The sequence below is a fragment of the Mus caroli genome, chromosome 8 (assembly GCF_900094665.2).
Source record: "Mus caroli chromosome 8, CAROLI_EIJ_v1.1, whole genome shotgun sequence".
NCBI lineage: Eukaryota > Metazoa > Chordata > Mammalia > Rodentia > Muridae > Mus > Mus caroli.
Genome location: NC_034577.1, coordinates 4845493 through 4865341, shown reverse-complemented (window position 1 = coordinate 4865341; position 19849 = coordinate 4845493). Strand labels below are relative to the sequence as shown.

The 19849-nt window shown below is 41.7% G+C and overlaps 1 long non-coding RNA gene across 1 annotated transcript in view; it reads left to right on the top strand.

Annotated features, from left to right (window-relative positions):
- LOC110300944 overlaps positions 1-19849 on the top strand; it is a 415664-nt gene that overhangs the window by 93340 nt on the left and 302475 nt on the right. The window lies entirely within an intron of this gene.

The window sequence follows — 19849 nt, the reverse complement described above, 5'->3', positions numbered from 1 at the left end:
TGGGAGGAGAGGCCCTGGTCTTGCGAAGATCATATGCCCCAGTACAGGGGAATGCCAGGGCCAGGTAGCGAGAGTGGGTGCATTGAGGAGCAGGGCGGGGGGAGGGTATAGGGGACTTTCAGGATAGCATTTGAAATGTAAATGAAGAAAATAACTAAAAAAAAAAAAGAATAAAATATGATTGTATCAACTCCCTCATTTTCTATCTTCACCTCAATCTTCCCAGAACATCTCCCTTTTCTCTTCCCCACTCCTCTTCATTTGACTCTTAGTTCCTTATGCTCTATATCTGACTAAGTCCAATTAGAGCTGCTTATACACATGGGTGTGGAGCCATCCTGCCAGAGCACCCTGTAGACTCCTATCAACTGCCAGTGACACCTCAGTTAGAGGTGGGCCACACGAGCCCCTCCACAACCCATTCTGCAACTGTGGCTGGCTTGATTCCCCCACAGGCCTTACGTAGGCAGCCACAGCTGCTGTTGAGCTCATGAGTGCAATAGGCACATCCTGTCCAGAAGGCAGCATTCCACAGCTCTTCTCTCTGTCCTCTGGCTCTTCTTTCCAGATCTTCTTTCACAGTGTTCCTTGGTGGGGCACTTTATCTGATAAAGATATCCCATTTAGGGCTGAAGACCCAAATTCAGAATGCTTAAAATTAAAATATAAAATACCCGAATATACAGAGAAGATTACTGCTAGAATATAAAATTAATTCCTACTAATTGTGACTGAAATAAATATGGGTGCTTTATATTCTCATTTTCCATCTTCCTCTCTCTGATTATTCCCCTCCCCCACTTAACCCTGAAACACTAAGGATCCAGGGCTGTGTGTATGATAGACAAATACTTATCCATTGAGCCACATTCTCCTGTGAATTTTTAACTTATGTTTCTATTTCATAACTTTACCAGTGTTTATCTCTATGAACAAAGATGCAAGACTGAGAGTTCAGGAATTAGAAGTCTAATTGTGTTATTTGGTTCCTTTTATGCTATTCATTTCTCTTCATATTTATAATATTTGAGCTGTAGTTTATTAGTTTTTGAAAAGAAACTTAATCTATACACATTCATATGAAAAGATCATCAAGATGTATTGCAACTGTATAAAATCAAAAGACCTAGAATAGTTTACGTATGTATATTATATATGTACACATATATATATGTATACACATGTATATATAGTATACATTATATATACACATGTATATACACACACATGTATATATAGTATACATTTCTTGTATTTATCAATGGACTTTGACCTAATTCCTGTCTACAACATCTGTGTTTGTACAGACTGCATCTGACCAGTATGTCCCTCAGCAGAGTCACAGAGGTCAATAGGTAGAAGAAAGAGCCCTTGGTTCTGGGTGAAAAGTTGGTGATCGTGAATGTTAAACAGGGGGTGAGTCCACACCAGGGCTTTTTAAATGTACTGTCTTCATCCTAACCATTGCTATGGTTTCAAGCAGTGTGCTTCGTGGGATTAGTGACCTTCATCTTTGCCTGGTGTGCCGCTGCCAGTGTGCCCTGAGGTAGATAGCAGACCAGAGCCCACTCCGACTCTGAGCCATTTAGAATGTGGCTGTAGCACACGGATAGACTTGGACACTTTTACAGGCGTGATAAGCTTCTTATCTCCATTACTGGGAATGTAAGCTTCTGTCTTAAAGTTAATTCTCCCGCCTGCTTCTGGGATGAGAAGGGAATTCAGTCCTATAACAGATTGCTGACAAGTTTAGGTTATAAAAGCACTGACAAGAAAAGATCTTCATCCCTGTAATCCACACTTATGGGCTATAACACGGTCAGCGAGGATGGTCTTCCCTGCTGGATATGCCAGCAGTTGCCCTCACCTGTGACCGTCCCTGTGGTTCCAGATGGCTAGTCATCTTCCGGGAGGCAAATTGCTTTGTATCAAACTCTAAGGTAAAAATATTATTCTTGTCCTTGGCTAAAACCTCTCTGGCGCTTCTGTAGAACCAGCACACTGTGCTAGTGTTTAGGGGGCAATGTCAAACTGTGGAACTCAATCTATGCTTCTGCCCTTGGTTGTCAGAGCGGTTAAATGGAGAATCACTTGTAGGTCTCTGTCTCTACTCTGTCCCTTCACCTGAATTTCCACCTCATTTTTCTCAAAGCAAGAGGCAAGGGGCTAGTTTTGCCTGTGATAATTTTGGTTGTCATGCAGGTTGGGTCTTCAAATGCTGGAGGACAGACAGCCGTTTCATTCTTTTCAGAGCTAAAGATAAAAGACTGGAGAATGTCCCTGAGATGATTCAAAACAGTTACAATGTTGAGGGCTCAGTCTAGTGGTGGCCTGTCCTTTGCTCATTCAAATGCCCAGAGTCAATAACCTGTGTAGCATCAATCTATGACTGGGACATGGAGTACTGCAGCATCCTGCAGACCCTTGGGAAAGGTAGGGGGCCTCCTAGGATACTGATGCCTTCAGTTATAATCAGGCCTCAGTGAACTAGGAAATTCTCAGAAACATTAACAGAATATATATTTGATTGCAAGTGGCTCTTTGGGGTCAAAGATTCCTGGCTTTAAATAGATGTTCTAGAATAGTTCGAAAGCATTCTGCAGCTTTTATGTCTCTTTTCTGTCTCATGTTTTACTTCTGATGAGCTGAAATAGCAGACTTTAAATTATTAGTACATAGGTAGAAATAGCTGTGTGCATATATTTGCTTGCATGCATGTGTATGTGCACATGTGTCCATGTGTGCATATTTGTATGTGTGTGAGTGTCTATGTGCATGTTTGTATGTGTGTACATGCATGTGCATGTTTGTATATGAGTGTGTCTGTGTCTGTGGTTACCAGTATACGAACATCGTTTCCTTTTTGCACACAGTTTGGCTGTGCACACTGAGTGCCACAGCCTCTTGTACTATCTATTTAATGTTATTACTTAACTGAGCAACTACATCTCATAGAGAATAGACAAGAAAAGAAATCTGTGTTGACGCTCAGAAGAGTATTTGAATATAAATCATGTGTTTGAATAAAAACCACATTTCTCATTATTACAAAACAAACATGTGGTTTATGACAGTCATTTCTATTTGTTTTCCATATTGAAAAAATCTTTTTGTTTTAGAAATTTATAACTTCACTTTCTTAAAAACAATGAAAAGCCGATTCACTTCCATGCCAGCCAGTTGATACTTGCTCAATGGGTTGAGCAAGCCATTGGGGGCACATGATGACTTTGCTCTTAGCAGGACCACAAAGCTGCACCAGTCTGGACAGCCCTGTCCTGATATGCTGTCGTGATAATTAGTTCCAATACCTGCTCCTAAAGCATGACTGGTTGATTTCCTTTCCCCCCCTCACACTAGAATGAGAACATGATGTCAGCGTGAACCTTGTTATGAGTTACTTTCGAACAGAGATACTGCTGCTGTAGGCTCCACCATCTAAAGAGACTATCACAGAGACGTCACACATGACAGCTGAAGGGAACCAGTACACTGTACTCCGTGGCTCCTGTATTCAACTGCATCATGCTGCCTCCTCTCAGTTGATATGTGACGTTCATAAAGATGTCACTGTGGGAAAGTCTGCGCATCTCCAGAGGGGATCTGGGATGTGTAGTGATATAGAGGAGGATTCCCTTTGTGTATTTTAGAAGTGGAACAGCTACAGGTGAGGGAATTTAAGTAACAGGGAGGTCCTAGCTCCATCTTGTTACCACGGTAAAACACCATGGCTGTGCTGGCTAGTTCAATCATTTGTGAAGAGAGAACTTTGAGGGAAATGCCCCCATAAATTGATCTGGTGTGAATTTTCTTGATTACTTATCGACGTGAGGTGGCCTGGATTACTATGGGCAGTATCACTTCCAGACTGGTGGGCCTGGGCATTGTAAGGAAGCAGCCAAGAAGGCCACACGGAACATACCAAGCAGCAGCACCCTCCATGGCCTCTGCACCAGTTATGGACTCGAGGTTCTCTGCCTCCAGGTTTCTTCGCTGACTACCCTAGATGATGAACTATAAGTTAAATGATGAAATAAAACCTTTCCTTTTCAAGTTGCTTGTAGCCAAGCGTTTTATCACAACACTAAAAGCCATAACAAATGTCCAAACACAACTAAGCAGAGGCATGGTTTTATTTCAGCTTATGGTCACAGTCTGTCATTGAAAGACACCAGGGCCAAGAAGTGCTTGCTGACAGGAGCCTCATATGGATGTCTCCTGAGAGGCTTTGCCAGAGCCTTACCAATACAGATGCGGATGCTTGCAGCCAACCATTGGACTGAGCACAGGGACCCCGATGGGTTAGAGCAAGGACTGAAGGAGCTGAAGGGGTTCACAACCTCATAGGAAGAACAACAATATCAACCAGTCAGTCCCCACAGCTCCAGGAACTAAACAACCAACCAAAGAGCACACATGGAGACACTCATGGCTCCAGCTATATAGCAGAGGATGCCTTATCTGGCATCAGTGGGAGGGGAGGCTGTTGGTCCTGTGAAGGCTCGATGTCCCAGCGAAGGGCAATGCTAGGATGGTGAGGCGGGCATGGGTGAGTGGGTGAGGGAGCACGCTCATAGAAGCAGGGGAAAGGGGTGCAGGATAGGGAGTTTGTGGTGGGGAAACTGGGAAGGGGGATAACATTTGAAATGTAAATAAATAAAACAACCAATAAAAAGAAAGAAAGAAAGAAAGAAAGACACCAGGGCAAGAAAAAAAAAAAGGAAGAACTTGAAGAAGACAAAACCATGGGCAGAGATGCTTGCTGGCTGGTTCATAGGCTCATGCTTAGGCAGCTTTGTTTTACAGTCTTGGACCACCTGCTCAGAGAACAGTTGGCTTGCCCTTTTACCTCAATTCACATCCTCTATCAAGGCAGTAGCCTACAGACGTGCGGTAGGCCAGCCTTATCTGTTCAGTCTCCCAGTTGAGACTTCCTTCTCAGATGACTTCAGGCTGTGTTTGGTAGACAGTTAAGGGTGAAGAGGACAGGGTGTGGAAGGTCAATTGCAGCAGCTTGAGGAACGTTTATGAAGGAAGCAACGATCCAGAGACATTTAAGAGGCCATTACATTGTTCAGACTCTGAGTGGAGCAGCTAGTTTCTCAGTTCCGGAGCGTATTTTGAGATTTCCCTGGGAAATATGAATGAGTAATCCATTTTTTGTTCTCAGCTTCTCCAAGGCAGCTCTGGAGCCATGGCTTGCGGGCAGCTTACCTCAGTGGAGATGTGGCGTTTCCCCCCCCCCCCCCCGCAGGCGAGGTCACTGGGCTTAAGGAAGTATCTTCACAGTGACAGCTGTAATGCTTAGCTGCTGGTTTGTGTAGCAGTGAGCTAGACTCCCCAGACTTTGTCTTCTGTGTCCATGGGTGACCCCCCCCCATTTATTAAACTCAGAACCCACCGGACACCCAGAGAAGAATGAAGATAGAGCATGCGACCTGAACAGCCAACCAGGTGGCGCCAAATGCGCGGGCTGAGCAGTTATGGACAGAGGGACGTGAGCAGAGGCAATAAAGGTACTCTCCACTGTAACAATGAACATGTCTGCTTCTGCTTCTCATCTGGCTCGCCACATCTGGGTAGTTGATTCCGTGCCATCTTCCCCTTTAGCCCCAAGGACCTTCTTGGGGGCCAAGGGCTAGGGCAACATACCTTTTATCCTTTAGGTTGCTTTGTCAGGCATTTTATCACGGCAACCTCAAAGTACACAAAACACAGCCTTAGCCGTGCTTCTAAGAACTCCAGACTTGCCTACTCTCATGGCATCCTAAGTAACCTAAAGCATCGTTGAAAGATTGCCTGTTCCTCAAAATAACCCTGTCACGTGCAGCTCCACGAGCATGTTATGAAATTAGCAGCTTTTAGAAATATTTAAAGTTACTTGTAAATTATGTCCTGTATAATAAATAAATCGTGTCTATCTCATATATCTGGCATACCTCGTGTTTTGCATGCTATATAGGCCTGCAAAATAAGATACTGTGCTCTGCTCTCTCTTTAATTTGTTTGTTTGTTTAGATAGGGAGGGTCTAGATACAACATAGACTGCTTTGAAACTTATTTTGTAAACTAGGATGGCTGCTAGTTCTCAATCCCCTTGCTTCACACTCCTGAAGTTAGGATTTCAGACCACTGATCTAGTATGCTTAAAAGCTTGTTTGTTATAGACAAACTCAGAAACCTTTCCTCAGAGTTACTGGTTGCTTAGTATAAGAAAATTACCATTGGCTTGAAAGGTAGGTTTAACACAGAGTGAAAGAAGTTCCAGAAAACATACCACATATGTACAAATACACACACCCACCACACCCTCTCATACCACACAACACTTATTCACACATAAACATACAGGTACACAGGCACATAACACACACACGCACACACACACACACACACACACACACACACACACACACACTTTTCTTTAGTTTTTACAAAAGAACATTTAAAAGCTTACTTGAAGCATCCATGTTATAGAGGTGAAGTAGACTAGAGAGAAGTCATTTAAGCAAACATGTATTTGGATTATTTTTTGAATGAAAAAAATCTAAGAAGACTGTAATTGAGAATGATTTTTTGTTCTCCTCACATTCTCTGTCCCAAAGTCTCTGTTAAGTCTTAGAACTTCCTGAGAGTTGATGGCCCCAAGACTTTTCTGAAGTTCAGGGTTGTCAGAGAGCCTTACCTTAGCCTCACTGCCCAGAAGAGAAAAGAATAATTGCAAGTTCACTAGCCTGAAAGAGGAGGGTCCCAGTGCAGTCTACATTAGAAGCAAGATGATGCTGTTGGCATGCACTATGGAGTTATGCAGCTCCGAGAGTACCGCATACCACAAGAAGCTCATCGTGGAGAGACATCCCGGTATATGAGGTTGCTCCTCTTGTGGAGCAGCTAGAAGTCTCAAGGGAAATCCGCCCTGTCCCCCTGGTGCATTCCTCAAAGCAGTGTTGCTGAAGGCAGTTGGGAGGATTAAGGAAAAAAGTGGTTTTCTTTTTGTAAACTTGTTCCATAGCATCCAGACAAACACTGTAAGGTCAGGATTAGACTTACTTTTTTTTTTTTTAAACTATTTATTTATTTATTTTTACTATTTTTTTTTTTACTATTAAGTAAGTAAGAAAAAGCACTTTTAAAATTTAAAATACTAAATAGCAATTTATTGTTGAATTACTGTTTGATTTCTAGTTCATGTTTTAAAATCTCTTTAGAGGATATTGCCTTTGGTTGAGAGCAAAATGTATCTTCTTCAACATGTATAAATGACTAATAAAGAAGTTCAAGTTTACTAAAGGAAGAAAAGTCTACTATACATGCGAAAACCACATCTTTTGAGTCAATGCATCAAGAAATTTGGTTAGTACCATGCTAAGCAAACCTAAGTTCTCATATGTGTTATCTTCAGAGAATGCAGCAGTTCAGTAGGTGAACATCTGTGCTTTCGTCAGCATTTGATAGTATCTTAAGATCAGCAGGAAGTTACAGATAAGTTGGCCAAGTCTGAAAGAAGCAGAATGACCAGCAAAGATAGAGATGAATGTGCTGGCAGCAACTCCCGGCCATAATTCTGTATTCACCCTTGGTCCCCATTTAGGAACCGGCTGATGGACCACAAGGACTCAGAGACTGCATGTGTTTTGTTTCCTATTGTGATTTAGATCCTGCTGACATGGAGAACATAGCAGCGTGGCTCCCACTCCCTTCCCCTAATTGTATAGGCTGAAATGTCTTTGAGAGGAAAGATGTATTATCAGGAAAGGGCTTCGCTGAGGAGGTGCTGGGTCTGGCAGTTTTTCATCCCATCAGTGATTTTATCATCAACTTACTTAGTTGAAAGAGGTCTTTTATACTGTAAAGTCCAGGAAATCAGAAAAATCTCATCTGTCAATGAAACATATGAAATCCAGCCCACCACTTCAAAACATTTCCACCCCCTCCCAAAAAAGTAGATCAATTATATTTAAAGATGGGAAACAGCTTAACTTTAAGTCAACATCTGGCAGGGCTTTGGGCTTATCCTCCTCCTTTCTTGGACTGTCATGGCATATCTCTTTCTTGGACTGTCATGGCGTATCTCTTTCTTGGACTGTCATGGTGTATCTCTTTCTTGGACTGTCATGGCGTATCTCTTTCTTGGACTGTCATGGCGTATCTCTTCCTTGGGTCATCCTATGCTCTTCTGTACAAGGGCCTCTGATATGTCCGAGCTAGATGTGGAGTCAAGATGGAGACCAAAAATGGATGAGAGGAGCTTATCTCCCTAAAACTAAAGAGCAGAATGTTTTAGAAGCACTGGGGTCTCATAGACCATGAAGGGGTGAGGGCTGGTGACACCAGAGACTTGGTGGCTGAGCCTGGACTGCACAATGAGGGTTTTCCGAAAGAGACCAACTCTGAGTCTGTTTATGTTAAAGAAAGCAAAGATGGCCGTCCTGCTAAGCTGAGAATCATAAGGATGCTGAGCCCTGCCCCTGGGTCTTTTCCCACCTTGGATTAGGGAATGGATAGCTTGAGTATCTTAGAGGTAGTGGTCGATAGGAAAGCAAGCGAAACCATCTAGAGCTAACGTTCCTGTTGGCCATGGTCTGAGAGGGGCTTTGGCCTGTTTTCCTTTGGGGTGCATTGTTGCTTGTCAGAATAAAACTAGCCATTTGTTAATATGTTTAATCCCAGTCAGACATCCACACAGCTGAATGGTACCCAGGAGTGCCTAGTAGTCAGGAAAACTTCTGGAAAGTAGCTGATGACTGAAGAGCTTTCCAGGATTCATTGTCACAGCGTGGTAGGTCAGCCCAGCTAGGGATGGAATGAGGATCTCAGTCAGCCTTGGGTCTACACAACAATAGGTGTCTCCGAAGGGGCTGATTCAATGCTCCACCTGATTCTGTTCCAGAACAGAAAGAACTGCCCAGAGTAGACACTGTCGTGGCTGGAACACCAAGGACGTGTTTTTTCCTAGAATAGCTAATTTAGTTCCAGAGAGGGATTTGCGTGGACTTCCTTTGGTGACCCCCACCAATTGCTGTCATTATTCTGAGCAATGTAGGGTTAAAGTTTTACAAAGTGAGCTGAGCTAGTCCTTAAAGTGAACAATTCTAACTAAAAGGAGATTGACTCAGAAATGAAGTAACAAATGTGTTTTATGACTTCCAACAACTGAAATGAGGCATACAAGATAGATTAAATTTTATTTCATTTTATTACTTTTTATTTTTTTAATTTTATTTAATCTTTTTTTACAGTTCATATTTTATGCCCCTCCCAGTCTAGCCTCTGACTGTTCCTCATCCCATACCTCCTCCCACTCCCATCTCCATGAGGATTCCCATCCTCTCAACCCCCACCCTACCAAACCTCCTCTCTCCCAGGAGCCTCCAGTCTCTTGAGGGTTAGGTGCATTTTCCCTGACTGAATACAGACCCAGCAGTCCTCTGCTGTATATGTGCTAGGGGCCTCATATTAGCTGGTGTATGCTGCCTGGTTGGTGGCTCAGTGTCTGAGAGATTTCAGGGGTCCAGGTTAGTTGAGACTGCTGATCCTCCTACAGGGTCGCCCTCTTCCTTAGCTTCTTCCAGCTTTTCCCTAATTCATCCACAGGGGTTAGCAGGTTCTGTCCATTGATTGGGTATGACTGTCTCAGTTGCTTGTTGGGTCTTCCAGAGTGAGGTCATGCTAGGTCCCTTTTAGTGAGCACACCATAGCCTCAGTAATAGTCTCTGGCCAGATAGACTCAATTTCAAAGCACAAAACCTTGGTACTTTTTGTATATTATATTTACATGACCTTACACGTGGACTCTGAATTTCAATGTTGCACATAGCAGTCTGAATTGTGAGAGATACTTAGCCATTTCACAGATTGTATGGATAGATGGAGCTACCAGAATTTGGCTGTTTGTGACTTTCCTATGGTTTCAATGAAATGTGATACATACATGAGATACATAGCCCAGGAATCTGGGAACTAAGGGACATATATGGGTTGTAGTTTACATTTGAACATGTACACATCAATTGTGTTAAAATCACTAACTAAGAAGTCTCAGATGATTTGTCTCCACACACAGCTTGTTAACATGAGTGCTTCCTGCAGAATGCCCGCTGCAGTTAGAGGTCACACCCAGACCACATTGTCCCTTTCCAGTCCCTCTGTCCCTCCAGTCACCTTCTGGATGGTATGTTAACAAATTCCAACTACTTCAGTTAAAGTGTATTAGGCTGAAGGAGTCATGATAATGAAGAACGACAAAAGAAATTATCTTGATTTTCAGTCTTCTTAAAATAGTCCAAATTCTTAGATGAGAAAATGAGTAAATATTCCTGGTGTGTGTGGTGAGGAGGAGACTGTGTGAGCTGCTCCTGATTGCTGTCAGGAAAGAACATCACTGTCCTGCAGCAACAGTGATCCTGTACAATGAGACTATTGGCTCTGATGTAGCATGCCATCTCTCCCTGTAGCATCCTAAGCAGGACAGGTCTTAAAGCGTGGGTCACGTCTGCTTTTAGGAATCACGCCAGCGCTTAGGCTAACTACCCAGAGTTGGCCTAGAGAGATTAAGTCACTTTGTGCAATTGAATTAGGACTCCTATTGTGGGCAGAACAATCCCTTCAATCCCTTTAATCAGAAAGCTACTTTATGCATATTGGGATGATCTGTGCTTTCAACTATTGCTTCCAGAGGAAGAGGGGAAAAAAGAAAGAAAGAAATGTGAGTTGGCTTATCCATTCTGCATGGCGTGTGAGCTTTGCATTGGTATAAGTTATAATACCCTCCTTTCCGGCATGCTCCTGTCATCTATATCACTCAGAAGCAAGGCTAGCCCAGTCAGCCAAAGTGAAAGTATGCAGATTAGCGAGAGATTTTTAAAAGCCCCAGAGAGGTGTGATTAATCCTTTGAAAGTGTGAGCCCTTCTGATATGGCAGCTGGACTCCCAGGGGAAGCCACACAGGCTCTGCACATTTGATAAGGATGTGCAAGGTAGACGGCAATGAACTTAATGAGCCAGAAATTATTATTAGAGGAAATTAATACCATCTTCAGGAAATCTGTGGCACTTACCATGTACTGGAAAGTAGCAAGGCTTCCTTTAAATCACTCTGCCTTTCGTTTTAAGTGTACACACTGGCATTTATACTCCATCATATGAAGATGAAATGTTTGGCCCTGCTTAGAGAAGGGGTTTCAGGTCTGGAACTCAAGCTCCCAGTGACTTCAAGGTGGGTTTCCAAAAGGTCTCTATGCTCTTTTGTTCTTCTCACCACTGATGTTTTTTATCCGCAAGTTGTACTTTTAATGACTTCCAAGCATCTTTTCACGATGGACTTTCAGCAAGAGGAATGTTCCCATTGCTGCGCTCTGCATCTCTACTGGAACATAACATGACACAAACAGTCTCCAGAGCCTACTTATCCCAGACACACTCTGTTAAGGTGCTGATATTTGCTAGAGATGATGAGAATACTTGCTTTTGTCAATCGCTCTGGGACTTCAGAGTACCTAGAAATAGAGAGTATGTGGTTTCAGTGGTTAGGTGTGTTGGAGAGGTAGGCCACAGTCCCAGCGTGTTTTCTAATGAGACTTCCCTCTTCCATTATGGCTGGTAAACTCTTTCTGGCAAAGTATCATCACTGTACACAGAACCATTGGACCTTAGAAGCAGGGGACATCTTAGAAAGTTTGTCAAAGCTTCATAGTATTCAAGAGATTCAGTGAGCCACTCAAAGCCACATGACTATTTAGTGGTACAAATAAAAGGTAAAACTAGATTTTCCTTAGTTTCACATCAGGCTTTATTATTCAACTGTTTAGGGAAACAAAGTCAACTCATGGAAGAGGGGATCTAGGAGAAAGCGGAAGGTATGTGGGCATGGAGGGAATAAATTCAAAGTGTATTGTGTATGACTAGGAAGCCCAGTGCCAGGTACACTACCTCATAACTGAAGGCATGTTAAAAATTAGCCACCAATCAATACAAAATTACAGAACCTGAATCTTGCCTAAGATTCAGTTATCCAACTCATCAGGGTGATAGAAATTATTTTCAATGTACGGCTACATCAGAGTCATAATGGCATGCTGTGGAAAGGAGCCATGAGAGACTTACTTCTCAAGCTCTTTGTAGGCTCCAAAAGACCCGGTGGCTGCACTCTGAAACTCCTCCATGTAGTCGACTCCACAACAGTAGTCTACACACTTACGGTTTCCTTCAGATGGAGATAAAGGAGCCCCAACAACTCTTTATCCTCTTCTCACTCTGGGAGAAACAAGAGCTCGTGTCCCCTGAGAGGATACTGAGCCCGCTTATTACACAAGTTAATTACTTTCTTCATGAAGAGGGGGATCCACATGGAATGCAACCAAGTTACTTACTAAGAAGTCTGAAGAGTCTTTGTCAAACAGAATTAAGCCAACATATAATTGTCATTTCCTTTATTCTTATGGAAATTGGACATTACCATGTGTATAATTGATCTTCAGGCCAGACACATCAAAGACATGAATCCATGCATCTATGGGCTCTTGATCTAATTACAAGGGGCTCCATATGTTATTACTCAAAACTTGTTTTTACTTAATTTTTTTTTGTTAAATTAGAAGAAATGCTTTTTGTTCCATGTCCTGCCCCTGGCTTCTAATAATCTCCTTCCCCCCCTTTTTCTTTCCCCTCAAATGACCAGAGCTACAGTCATCAGCCTCTCTGGGGCCCTTGAACTGAACACTTATTCTTTTAAAAATCATCAACACAGGATCTGTTGCCAAGTGGAGAAGCCAATTCTCGTCTCTATGCTGTAGGAAATGTTTTCTTTGCAGCTCTGTTGGCATGGAGGTGAAGGGCTTGGAACTCAATATTGAAATCTCAGTAAGACAGCTGCTGCTGGACACTATCAGGATCCAGCAATCAAACTCACAATATTCAGTTATCTACTCGTGACATATTGTAGATGCCACCATAGGGATATCTTCGAAATATTCAGTAGAAAACTTTGGTCATCACAAACACATTAATTTCCTTTTGTATCAATACTCATAACAAAGCAAGATAGCAAATCTAGAAGCTCCAGTGAGATCTAATTGACCTGCAAACATTTCAGTTCTGTAAGGTAGTGCTTGCTGGTAACATCATGTGGGTCCTCTATTTCTCCTGATAGTTACATATTCTCCCAGTCCCCCATAATGAGCTAATCACAAAGTACAGTGCCAAAAAAGTCTAGGGAAGTTTGAATCCAACCTGAAAATTTGAATTTCTGTGACATTGGAAACTTGTATGTAGCTCTGTATTTTATGCATAATAAAGAAAAAAAAAACCCATGGTCCTGATGTTGCATGTTAGTGTTCAGAAATAAGTAACATGGTATAAAAAGTGACAGAATATTTTTGTATATATATTGGTTCGTGAAAGTAAGAAGACACTTGTTTCTATAGCTTTCCCTGTTTTCTCTCTGTTTCTGGATGGTATAATTTAACTTCTTATTAGTTGAGACTAAGATTTTCTGAGATAAGTGATGTAGTATTTTATCTTTCTACCCTGATACTTTAAAGGGATTTTTCATTTGCAGAGAGAGGATTCACAAAGCTGAGACATATTACTAGAATTGCAGCTGAGGTATGCGCGTATGATTATCCTTATGGATATGTCTGTACTTGTTTTTGTATCTGCATGTGTTTGTTTGTGTGTGTGCACACATGCGTGTGCATGTGTGTTCCTGTAAATTTGTTCACCTTATGTTTGGGTGTTCATGTGATGAATTTGTCGGTGAAGAAAAATATAAGATGTTTCCTTCTGGAACCACATACCAAAACAATTTCAATAATAGCTTTTATATGAAAAATTTGAATTCTTACAACTAATTTAAAAAATCTGTCTTTGGTCTATAACTAACTCACACTGTGTATAGAGTTTTTCTAAGCAAACCAATTTTAGAATTTTGAGTCAATTGCTGCACCAAGTCTCTATGCTCTACGATTTCTGAACAGTTCTTACCCAAAACATCTGAAATTGAACATGTAGTCACCTTTGAAACCTTCCTGTCACCTTCATCTCACAAAATGAGTCCCTTAGGTTGTTCATGTCCTTAAAATATAAATTTTGTGGATGTGCAAAGGAGTGGGATTCGAAGCATGGTTATGGGAAGGTTCCTAGAACTGGGCCGTAGCCTCCACTATAAAGTCTTCTAAAGGACCGTCTTCCTGTGCAGACGTAGCTTGGCAAGGAAGTTCCTCTTGACCAGGAACGCTCACCTACAAATACTTTTGTGTAATCATGAATAGTTAGTACATCCCCAGTGCCTTCTAAGCACCCAACGCCAAAAGTACGAGGAATAAATCTGCCCATTAAATTTCAAATGCTCTTGTACTGAAGAAACCAAACAAAAGGAATAAATTGGGAAGTCTCATTCCAGTCAACTTTAACACTACAGTTTACACCGAGGACAGTTAAGAATATTTTCTTTTCGGTAGGTCAAAATGAAATAAAGTGGGTAGAAAGAATTCCCAAGCAGCCTGGAAACAAACAGAAGGTGGCTTGGTTACATGTTTCAGCAATTCAGAGTATATGAAAAGAGTTCACCAAAGGCAGGGCCACTCTTTGAACACCTGCTGAGACAGACCTACACATTACACACAATCACTGTTTCCCTACTGGGCACAGTTTTCACATTCTTTTTTCTCTCCTGGGAAGGAGACACGTTCTTACTGTGTAGCTCAGGCTGGCTTTGAGTCTTCAAAGATGCCTCGGCTGGCCTCAAACTCACCTTTCTACTGTCATAGTCTCCTGAGTGCTGGGCTAGAGGCGTAGGCTGTTACTCCTGGCCTCAATACAATGTCTCTTGCTTGTTCCTCTCAGCATGTGTTTCTTGAGCTTCATTGCTATGGCACAGAACCGGGCTAGCTGTTGGGAGTAAAGGTTGGGCTTTTAATCCCCGAGTTCTTGTCATAGACTGAGTGTGAAACGTCTCCCATTGGCTCATGTGTCTGAACAGTTGGTCCTGAGCTTGTGGTGCCCCTTTGGAGGCTGATTAGGAGGAAGAAGTTGCTTCCTTGGGGGTGAGATTTGAGGTTTATAACTTAACCCTGCAACTCCTCTCTGCTCTTTTAAAACCACCCAACGTTAGTAAAACTCAGTTGTTGCAGCAAGAAGAAACCTTTGCCCCATTCTTTCCCCTCACCCCATGGCTGACTGTATCCTTTTAAACCATGATTCAAAATACATCTCTTCCTTGAAGTTGCTTCAGCCAAGTGTTTAATCACAGTGATGAAGAAAGCAAAGGATATGAATCCCATAGCAGGACAGCTTTCTGAGTCGCGAACTCCTTCTTAAAAGTCCACCTTTCTCATAGCTTATAAGATGCCCACTTCCTGTTCATGGACACAATTAGAAGTCACTATCTGCCCAGTTATAGGAAGATCACTCTAGAATCTGTCTCCCTTTCAAGAGAGACTGTAAAAGACTAGCTACCTATTTGGCAAAACTTTCATCCTTGTCTTGTGTGTTGGCCTCACTGCAGGGTGGGAGGTGTCTTTTGCATCACACAGGTTGTAACTCTTATTTTCTGGGTGTTAGTGCCCCTCTTCCATACAAGAAAACATCTAAGGAATTCCAGAGGTAGCTGGATTCCTTGCAGCCCCACCACATCAAATCACATCAGAATGACATTATAGCCTGTGACACTGAGGCCTTACACAGCATCTGATTGGCTGCTTGCTTGCAAGCTCCCTCCTAGCTGTGACACTCAACAGATGCCCATGGTGAGACGAATGAGTCTATCTTCACGGAACCCCTTCCACACCCTTGTGTCAGGCCAGTAGACTATCTGACTTCATCCCAGAAAATCAAACCAAAATGAGATCTTGAATGACACATATACATCTTATATCTTGACAGATGATGAACCTGAGTTTCAAGGGGACCTAGACAACACAACCATTTTCTTTTGAGGACAAATCCCTTTATTTTGCTTTGCTAAATGTTAACTAAAGAGGCTAGGAATTTAACATTATAAAGCAATGGTGAAAATGCTTCCAAAAGTATCTTCCTTTCTCTTGTTTCTAAGACCACTCAGAGATACACTACTTTTTCTTTCTTTCTTCTTTCTTTCTTTCTTTCTTTCTTTCTTTCTTTCTTTCTTTCTTTCTTTCTTTCTTTCTTTCTTTCTTCCTTCCTTCCTTCCTTCCTTNTCTTTCTTTCTTTCTTTCTTTCTTTCTTCCTTCCTTCCTTCCTTCCTTCCTTCCTTCCTTCCTTCCTTCCTTCTTTCTTTCTTCCTTTCTTTCTTAACAACTTGGGGTGGGGGTTGTTATGAACTGCCAGCTGCAATCAGTAGAACCATCTCTGGCAGGGGAACTTGGACCCAGCCATAGCTATATCAGCTACTGGAGGGTGAAGGGCACAGTGTTAAACCTCCCTGAATTTTGGTGTCCTTGCTGCAGTGTGGAGGGACAGTTATCATTACCCATCATCAAATGATGTAATGCAAATGGGAGACCCTTAGTCAGGCACTTTATAGCAAAAGGTGGGATCATGATAGCTTTGAGTTATGCAGTTGCTACTATTATAGTTAGAATGCCATTTGGAAGTTCTCTACCTTGGGAGGGAGGAATCTAGCGGAATCTAGGATAAGCATAAAGTTTTCTCATAACCTTTGTTAAATCTCTCTTCCAACATCTTTAAGTGCCTTCTGCTTCCATTCTGTCTGCACACAGCATCTCTTGTGTCTGATACGAATCTCCGCATAGCAGCAGTAAGGCAGTATTCACTGAAGAGCAGCTACCTTAGCTGTGGAGGTTCTGACTCCCATCCTTCCCCGGGTATGCCCTGCTTCTCTCAAAGCCTAACATGCCTCTTAACTACTTATTGTAGCCTAGGAAAGACGAAGTAGGCCCTTGGATCAGAGAGGAGATCCAACCAGCAGGGTTTCTTTTCTTTCTCTTTGTCTCTCTGGGATGGTAGTGAATAAATGTTCCCTAGTGTCCCTTCATGTCTGCCTCTCACTGTGCTGCATTTCAGTGACTTGGTTAAGTTACTCATGCCCCAATTCCTTCAGTATCTTCCTCCATTCTGAAGAACTCACCTGTTTCTGTACTGTGCTCCAATTTGTTTCAAAATTACCCAGAAGGCATTGGCTAATTGCATGTACAGAATATTATCCAAGAACTCAAAGCATAGTGACCTGAATACATCCCTACCTTTAATATGGCAAGTGTAAAAATAAATGTTAGGAAAGATAATTTTGTGTTTAAAAAATAATTTGGGGAAGATGAACCCAGTATCATAAGCATCTCCCCTGGGAGTATGCTTTGGTGCTTAGACAGAAATAGCTGTCTCATTCCATGCTATACACTTTTAAAATTTTTAATTAATTAATTAATTTTAATTAATTTTTAAAATCAGGTATTTTCTTCATTTACATTTTAAATGCTATCCCAAAAGTCCCCCAGACCCTCCCCCCTACTCCCCTACCCACCCACTCTCACTTCTTGGCCCTGGTGTTCCCCTGTACTGGGGCATATAAAGTTTGCAAGACCAAGGGGCCTCTCTCCACTGATGGCCGACTAGGCCATCTTCTGCTACATATGCAGCTAGAGACATGAGCTCTGGGGGTACTAGTTAGTTCATATTGTTGTTCCACCTATAGGGTTGCAGACCCCTTTAGCTCCTTGGTTACTTTCTCTAGCTCCATGTTATACACTTTTTAATTGTTTAAGACTTTCATACATGTATATATTGTGTTTTTATCAAAACCATCCTCCCCCATTTCTTCCCATCCAGTTCTTTTACATCACCCCCTATCTGTCCTAGCTTTATGTGCCCCACCTTACTACCCACTGCATCCACTTAGTGATGCTAGTATGTGTGTGAGTATAGGTCTATCTACGGGAACACGTGTAGCCTCTCAGAGATTTCTCCGAAGGAAACTGATTCTCCCTCACCCAGCAGTCTTCAATTCCAATAGTTTCTTGGCTAAGGGTGGGTCTTGATGAGTCCGTCTTGCATAAGTGATGGGATTTTTGTTGACTTGTGCTTGCACAGGTCTAGTGTATACTATCACAGCTGCTGTGAATTCATACATGCACTGGCAAGGTCATGCTCAAACAACTTTTTTCTGTAGATGTCTACTACCGTTTTCTCTTACAAATCTTTTTGAAAAACACAGGTCTTTGTTCATTTTTATCTACATAATTCACAATTTAACATCAGTAAAAATCCTGTTTTATTGTGCTAAAGAGACTATATTTTTTACATAGGTTATTCTTGGTATCATGGATCATAAAAAAAAAATCTTAAATTCAAAACTTTTACCATATGTTGGTACTTTTTCAAATCTTCTACTTCCCAAGGCTAGTTATCAGGGTATGATAAATTCTCATGAAAACATTTACTAAAAGTACAGATTATTAAATATTAAAATTATAAATCAATACCCTTATCATAAGTTGTAAATATAGCTCGAAGAATTCTCACACTTGGTTATCGCATCTGTCTTGATAGTGACAGTTCTAAACAAATCTGGTTTCCTGGGCTCTGACTTCATTACTCACACTTATCAAACTGAATCGTCCTAGGCATTACAGCCGTTCAGAGAGAGTCACAGGTGTTTGTTTGTTTGTTTTTTCAAGTGGTCCTAGACGTTTGAACTAAACACGAAGCCAATATTATGGAGACTGTTTTCAGGAATGCCGTTTCTTGAACCTTGAGAAGCCAAGCAGAGAGCAAACCACATAGGCAAACAGAAGAATTATTGCTCATGGCAATGCCAAAAGACCATGCTCACCCTGCATTTTGTTAATGAGCAAAACTTCTTAACATTTATTCTTAAAAATTGAAAAAGATGCCAACAATGCATAATTAATGTGTTTCATCAGTAAATCATGATGTCTCATTAAAGATCATTATCCCTGGCTAAGATCCTTGAACTGTAGTTCAGTCTTGTTTAGGAATTTTGTCATTATGAACCAACACTGAGAGTTGTTATATTTAAACCTTGAAAGGCTGGATTCAGACCACCGAAGATATGAAGCACGTGTGTGTTGACTGAGCAAATACTTTATCCTATGTAAACCTTCATGAGAACAATGCCTGGGTTTCACACTTCCTGTGTGTGATCTGTATGAGCCCTTGGAGGTAGAACACTTGAAAACATAATATCTTCTATGTTGCTTTACACAGTGGTAGCTCAAGTAGACTCTGTATTGAATAGACCGTCTGGTGATGTTTTCTCTAGAAAAAAAAATCCATTCATTCATTTTTCTTTTCACTGTTGGTGAAGTGCAAATAGTCGATGTGGTTTGGTATTTATTCAAGAACTTTTATTTGGTACCTTTGTGCAGTTGTGAGGCAAATATTGAGTTTCCATTAAATGTTATCAATATCATCCAGCTTCAAACACATCTTAGTAGTTAAGGGAATATGAAGGAAGCCCCCTTTGCCTCACCTCTGAATTCTAGCTATGTTTCCATAGGTGTGATAAAACAACACGGCCAAAACATTTTATAGAAGGAAGGGTTTCTTTTCAAATTGCAAACGTGAAGCAGGGAGAGCAAACTAGACATAGGACAGGGCCTTTTAGCTCTCAAAGTCTTCCTTCCGGCAGGGCCACACATCCTGATCTGCCCCAAACACCACCAACCACTCCGAACAAAGTCTAAAGCCCAAGGCTACAAAGAACCACTACACCCACAGTGTATTTCCCATGACTTTTCTTAGTGGGTTTGGTGTGCTTTTCAGTTGTATGTTTTTTACATTGTCTTTCTAATGTTTTTTCTAAAAGTACAAATTTGAGGGCTGTCAGGAACTTTCTTATCTTCTCTGTTTTTAGTGAATAATTCAGTTTTCTGCAGAAAGAGAAATCCTGCAACAT